Source organism: Sapajus apella, unplaced genomic scaffold (assembly GCF_009761245.1).
Source record: "Sapajus apella isolate SASKATOON/1434 unplaced genomic scaffold, GSC_monkey_1.0 scaffold9, whole genome shotgun sequence".
In the NCBI taxonomy this organism is placed as follows: domain Eukaryota; kingdom Metazoa; phylum Chordata; class Mammalia; order Primates; family Cebidae; genus Sapajus; species Sapajus apella.
Window position 1 is genome coordinate 39,544,414 of NW_022436949.1, and position 7,644 is coordinate 39,552,057.

The 7,644-nt window shown below is 37.1% G+C and overlaps 1 protein-coding gene and 1 long non-coding RNA gene across 2 annotated transcripts in view; one reads left to right on the forward strand and one right to left on the reverse strand.

Annotated features, from left to right (window-relative positions):
• LOC116551177 overlaps positions 1–1,966 on the reverse strand; it is a 13,122-nt gene extending 11,156 nt beyond the window's left edge. The window contains exon 1 of the long non-coding RNA XR_004268752.1: positions 1,955–1,966. This is a non-coding gene — a long non-coding RNA (uncharacterized LOC116551177). The remainder of the gene's footprint in view (positions 1–1,954) is intronic.
• Positions 1–7,644, forward strand: part of GPC6 (glypican 6) — a 1,186,177-nt gene that overhangs the window by 499,439 nt on the left and 679,094 nt on the right. The gene's annotated exons all lie outside the window — the stretch shown is intronic.

Sequence of the window (7,644 nt, forward strand, 5' to 3'; positions counted from 1 at the left end):
TTTTTGTAGCGACAGGGTCTTACTATGTTGTCCACCTGTTTTCGAACGCCTGGGCTCAAGCAGTCCACCCACTTTGGGCTCCCAAAGTGAAGGGATTACAGGTGTAAGCCACCACATCCAACCTTTTTTATTTTATTTCATTTTACGTATGTATTTATGTATTTATTGATTTTTGATACAAAGTCATTCTGTTGCCCAGTCTGGAGTGCAGTGGTACAGTATCAGTTCACCACAACCTCCACCTTCCCTGTTGAAGTGATTCTCCAGCCTCAGCTTCCCAAGTAGCTGGGAATACAGGGGCCCACCACCACACCTGTCTAATTTTTGTACTTTCAGTAGAGCTGGTGTTGGCCAGGCTGGTCTTGAACTCCTGACCTCAGGTGATCCACCTGCCTTGCCTTCCCAGAGTGCTGAAATTACGGGCCTGAGCCACTGTGCCCGGCCTTATTTTTTTATTAATGTATTGTATGTTGAGGCATGGACTTTGCTTTTTTAGATCACCAATGTCCAGAGAAGTGTTTGAGTCATAATCAGTCTACAATTAATGGTTGTTGAATGAATAGATGTGAGTATAGGACTTTTAGTATTACTGCAGAGTCTAAGTATTAAGTATTAATAAACTAAAAATAATAAATCATTAAAGGCTCGTTGAAACAAAATAAGGGGATGATATGGAACTTCTTGTATCTGCCTTGATACTTGATCTGTTAATAGAAGTAGAGGGTCTGCTAGTCTTGAAGAGAGTCCTGCTCTCTTATCTGTGTAGCTTAACATACATCCAGAGGAAAATTCAGCTCTACCAGGACGCTGAAATTCTAGAAGAGTCCAGGAGAGAACCCTCAAGGTTGGGAAGTGCTTCAGACCATATTCTCAGAGGAACAATAGACACAATCTGTTTTTGTTCAGCCTAGAAGAGATTCACAGCATTAGGGACTCTGTTGATGTACTCCTTTATAATATACCATGAGCTCAAATATCCAAACCCCAGTAAACTTACATAAATGTACAAAGAGTCATTAGTCATGAGAGAAATATCAGTGAAACCCCCAGTATACTTTGCACCCCTCCAAATGCCTAAAAGAGAAAGATAACTTTATGTCTTTCAACGTATGTGTCGTCTTAGATAACACCAAGAGTTGGCAGGGTTGAGGAGCAACTAGAATTCTCAATTTACAGCAAAGTAGAAATTAGTACAACCATTTTGGGAAACTATTGGACAGGATCTACTAAAACTAAACATAGCATAGCTTATGATTCAACCATCCGAGTTCTAGATATATACCCAACATAAATGTATACATACGTGTGCACATGGCAGTACTATTCAAAGTAGCCCAAACTGGAACAACACAAAGTGGGGTATATTCCTTCAGTGGAGTACCAACAAAAATAGGAATGAGAAAAACAGCTGTCATATGAAAAAAAAAAAAAAAAAAAACAGCTCTTATAAAAAAAAAAAAAAAAAAAAGCATACATCTTATAAACAATGGCAAACACAAGAATAGTATACTGAAGCATCCATTCTGTCTGAGCTTATTTACAGAAAGTTAAGTTTTTAACAACCTCTGTTGGAAGTCAGGGGCCTGATGATTGGGAGAGGAGCGTTTGTGGCATTGGTAACATTCTGCTTCTTGCCCTGGGTACTGGTTATACAGGCATGCTCATTCACTTGTACACTGAAGTGATCTTTCTGTAAGTGTGTATTAATAAAATGTTGACTTCATCATAAGGTGCTTGATGGCTTCCCTACCATCTAGAATACAGAGATCACATCAACTTTCTCTGGTTTCTCTCCCAAAACCCTTACCAGGTCCTCTCCTATACCAGATACTCAGTAAGTGTGGGAGACAGTGCTCTTAGGAGGAACAAGACAGTTGAATATACTAAGGAATGTTCCAGCTATCTTATAAACAGCACTGGATGGAAAAATAACAATCTGACCTTAATAAAGCACACTCACATTCTCACTTGATTTGTGATTTTCAACATCAAATTGCAAAACTCTGCAAATGTCCTTGATGATGTTTCATTGCGTATTAGTTCATGCATGGATTTATGATAATCCCCCTGCTTCTCCAGGAGAGATGTCACCCAGCACAGCCCTCCCCCAGAGCCTACCCCCTGCTCTGTGCCATTTATCGTAACTAATTGGCCTAGACTGCATGAGATCACATTTAACAAAATATCAGATGGCTCCTTTGGTTGATACGTGCTTCAGAAGGCTCCCTAAAGTGTCTAAGGTTTTCATTAGTTTTTAGAGCACACTGAGTTAATTATATTGCTCACTAGCTTTTCAGGTTGAATAGTCAACCAGAAAAAGGAGTAAGCGTGGAGAGGCTGGAAAGGGAGTAAAACCATTTCTTGTTTTGGCAGACATCAAGCTTTGTCCTCAGAACTTGAGAGTTTTTAAGTGCTGCCTTTCTCTCAGCAAAAAGTTGATGACCTAGGAGTGACTTACTAAATCCAGGTGGCTCATAGAAGAAATAAAACAGTACCTCACCCCTTGCTGGAATGCTCAATTTGTGGTAAAACTTGAGGGCCCGTTATGATATGTTGACAGCATTCCCCTTGAAAGGTCAGGACAAAATGAAAGCTAGAGAAGACAACCTTGTTTAGATTCTGCAGTTGCTCTGTGGTCCACAGGGCTTTGCCATGAGGGAGCATGGGATACAGTGGGATACAATAAAGAAAAAGGTTGCTGAAGATTGTAGGAATGCTCATTCCCTGCATTACAGTACTAGAGAGAAAATCAAGAGGGCTATTTATTGTCTTTTGTTGGGGGCAGTGCTAGGACCAGTCAATGAGTGAGTTAGCTTTTACAGCTCTTTCTGGATCTGAATTCTTTTTCCCAACAGGAATGTGGCAGCCACACTACATCACAAAACGCTTAAGTGTTTTTGAGGTCTTGCCAGATTGCTCCTCACCATGGCAATGATCTCTATGGGGAGAATCTGTAGGATGCATACTGAGTCTTTTAGCTCTGAGCAGAGAACCTAGTTTCTGAATGGAAGGCCGGTTGTCATGGAACATTCCCTGACTGCTAGAAATTAGCTGGGTGGCTCTGTCTTCTTCACAAACCTGCAACTATCTTGGCTTTCTAATTACAGGACTTTGCAAACCAAGGATCTATTCTAAAGAATATTAATTATATCAAATTGATTGCATATACTAAGGATAGTTACTAAAGTATTAACTTTTCAGTCATACATATGTGGTATATATTTTAAGTGTGGAGTATAAATATACATGCAGCTATGGGTATCCATTACACATCTAGGTATGAGTGTGGATTATAGATATGGCTGTGAGTGTGAATTATATACAAATATGGAATATTCACATAAAGGAAACATAAAAGGGAAGAAAGGGCCATATTAAGGCATTTTTAGTTTTTTGAAGCAGGTCTGCCCCTCCTTGTTAGTCTGGAAGATCCTGAAAATCTAAGTAATTTGAGGAAAAAAAAGTGATTTTACATATATGTAATAATGAAAGTGACTTGGAGTGTGAGATCCTTAAAGGCATAGATAAAATAGTCTTTATCTCTGTATTCCCAGCACCTTCAAACAATGGATGTGATTGATGAATGCCTAAATGAGAGAATAAATAGCATATACCTTCAACCACTCTAAGCAAAGAAAATAAAGTAAAACTCTAAATGTTTTCCAACATAGATAGAGGATGCATTCCCAGCTTTCTACTCTGAGAGAAAAAATGCTGCAAATCATATCTCCCTTGTCCTAGAGTTTTCCAAAGTGATGTCCATGTGTCCCTACAGACTTATGCTGGGTAGGAGGCCACCTCCCTCTGCACAGCCAGGAGGTGATTTCAGTTGTGCTGTGGTAGAATAAGACGTTCTTGCTAGAAGCAAGAATGTTTGCAGCTGACAACCCTGTCAGCAACTGCAGCTTATTAAGATCACCACCACCACAACAAAAAAACAAATATTGGAGATGAATATAAGACAGATGATTTTGTTTATCTCAAGTGAAAAAGACAAGCAATGAGACCCCTGGGAGTGCTGAAATGAGAAAATTCTGAAGTTAATTGAGATATGATTAAAAAGATTGCTGTGTGTTATTGCCGGCAGTCATTGAGTTTTGTCATTAGGTTCCAAGTGTTGGAGCAATCAAACCAGCTATGGCTTTAGCAAGTAGCAGGGAATCTTTTAGTATACATATTTCCCAGAAAACTATAACTTATTAAGGGCATAAGTGGGGTTTCTGAAACAAATTCAACAAATGTATTTTAAGAAATTGTCTCTTTGGTATCATTTATCATAGACTCAGATGTGTCACTGGATTTTGTCTTTTTACATGGCAGTGCTGTCCAATATAAATACAATGCAAGTCATATGTGTGATTTTTAAATTTTCTTGCAGCTACATTAAAAAAAGTAAAAAGAAAGAGGAGAAACTGCTCATCATAATATTTTCCATTAATCCAATATATACATAATACATATCTTCAATATGAAAATTATTAATGAGATATTTTACATTATTTTTTTCTGTATTAGTCTTTGAAATCCAGTGTGTAGTTTATATATACAAGACGTCTCAATTTCGGCTAGCCATATCATGGCTAATGGCTACCATATTGCACAGGGCAGACCAGAGCTTCTCCTCTACTTGGTTTTTGTCAGAGATAAATTATATAGGTTATATTACTTCCAGTATGCTACTTGAAAATGTCAGGACTATACCTTTTTAGTGATTTTATATTTGCTAATGGAGGAAAATTATCTTTCTACACTCATCTTACTGTGACTCAAAAACTGTTAAAATATTAAAGAATTATCTGATAATAAAGAATACATCCAGGTTTTGTAGAAAATCCTTAATAGGTAATACTATATATTTTAATTATACGTTTACCATTCCCCAAGTTATTATTCAGGCTAAATTTCAGTATAAAAATTATCTGGCTTTTATATATGGTTCATGACAATGTGTTATATGTTGTAAAATCCTCACTAAAGAAAAATGGAATTACTATTCACAAGATCATCTTTAGAAAAATATCACTGTGTATATTAGATGCTTAGGCCAAGTGTGAAATAGTTAGTATAGTCTATATAATGTGATTGGGCATAAAATATTGAAAAATATATAAAATAAGGCTAATGTCCTATCACACTTGAAATTTTTATATATATAAAAAAATTGAGAGGTCAAGGATCTTAATTATCCTTGAAGAGTTGGTATGAAATGAATGAAAGTCCATTTCCATAGTCCATCTCATAGTACCAATACATTCAGTTATTCTACTAATTAGAAATATTTCTGAATTTTATTCTACTAATGAGAATATTTCTGCTAATGAGAAATATTTCTTATTAGACTATTGCTCATAATGAGACCACATGCAGAGCAATAGAACCAAGGGCAAATCATGGCAGAAACACACTATGACAATGCCCTGATGTAGAAACTCACTTACATGGCATCAAGGTAGGTGACATAGAGAAAAGGAATGGCTGATGAAGAAGCAGGCTCACTGTGCTTGGGAACTGGTGAAATGATGAGGAGTGTTTTTCTTCACTCTCCTTCTTAGTTGGTTTTGATAGTTAATATAAATTTCACGTTCTTTCAATCATGGTCTGCAATATTAAGCTCTCCACACCCACACACTTTAATGACTCCCCTAGCCAACGTTAAGGTTTAACCAGCTTAAATATTTGTTAGTGAATTCCTTAGGTCTTAAACCTCAGCTTCTAAAGAAATGCAGTATTAGAATTCTGCAGCTTTTGGTTGAAAAATGAAAATGTTGTTGTTTTAGTAAAAACAAAGTGTCTTGAAGGCTTGAAATTCCACAACTAAGCCACAAACTATATTAAACATGAATGAACCATAAAGCTCTTCAAAACTCAAATTTAGAGTCATTAAAATCACTTTGAATTTGTACTACTTTTGTTGGTAATTAAAACGTTTGCAGAATCTCACAAGGGGGAACAGTTACAGAGTTACCGTTTCACTGTGAAGTTAGCACATTCCTTAAACAAAAGCTGCAAACACAGTAAATGTGGTAGAACCTGAGCAATCTGAGTGACAGATTGACTTGTTCTCCCATTTGTCTGGGCAAAGTACATTGAACAATTATGCATACTTTTGAGGGACTGGAAAACTACTCTCTGTTCCATCACTGGTGCACTTAAAATTCAGAAACATAATTTGGGGGTAAGAATTTCATTACTTTTTTTTTTTAATCAAAGCTGAAGGGGTCTAGGTTTGAACATTTTTAGTAACTTATTTGAATAATTTCAAGGATAGACTATGTCTATTGAAAATCAACAAACTGTGATGGTGTAATTGTAAATATAAAAATAATGAGAATAGTGGTCATTAAAAACCAGGAGACAACAGATGCTGGAGAGGATGTGGAGAAATAGGAACACTTTTACATTGTTGGTGGGAGTGCAAATTAGTGCAACCATTGTGGAAGACAGTGTGGCGATTCCTCAAGGACCTAGAAATAGAAATGCCATTTGACCCAGCAATCCCATTACTGGGTATATACCCAAAGAATTACAAATTGTTCTATTATAAAGACACATGCACACATATGTTCATTGTGGCAATGTTTATAATAGCAAAGACCTGGAACCAACCCAAATGTCCCTCAGCGATAGACTGAATAAAGAAAATATGGCACATAGATACCATGGAATACTACGCAACCAAAAAAAATGATGAGTTCGTATCCTTCATAGGGACATGGATGAATCTGGAAACGATCATTCTCAGCAAACTGATACAAGAACAGAAAACCAAACACCACATGTTCTCACTCATAGGCAGGTGTTAAACAATTGGAACACATGGACACAGGGAGTGGAGCATCACACACTGTGGTCAGTTGGGGGGGCTAGGTGAGGGACAGCCGGGGGTGGGGAGGGTGGGAAGGGATACCATGGGGAGAAATACCAGATATACGTGATGGGGGGATGAATGCAGCAAACCACCTTGCCATTTCTATACCTATGCAACAATCCTGCATGATCTGCACATGTACCCCAGAACCTAAAGTACAATGAAAAAAATTATTTTAATGATCCAATTAATATGTCCAAAAATAAGCACATGAAAATTGCCTCTGATAATTTTTTTTAAAAAATAATCAATTGCCTGATTATTGAAATTACGTATGTTTCCCTTTCTTTTTCTGCCTCCTGTGGAAAATGAACAACAAAAAAAATACAGCAAAACCACGCAGTTAATAACTATTAATGATTAATAATGGGCTATAAACCATTTGAAATCTTTCTGAAATACAGTATATAATAAAGAAAGCACTAAATTATATTTACTTCAAGTTGAAATTGCAAGGTTTCTCCTAATATATTTAATGAGTAGTCCTTAAATCTTACCTTATAATGTAAGATTAATATCGTCTGTTATTGCTGACATGTTTTGTCTATATGTGTAGGCATATTGTTCTTTTACCAATGCATCCCAATAGGTGATAATGAGTTTTGGGTCAATAAAGATAATTACTGGCCCGGCGCGGTGGCTCAAGCCTGTAATCCCAGCACTTTGGGAGGCCGAGGCGGGTGGATCACGAGGTCAAGAGATCGAGACCATCCTGGTCAACATGGTGAAACCCCGTCTCTACTAAAAATACAAAAAATTAGCTGGGATTACAGGCA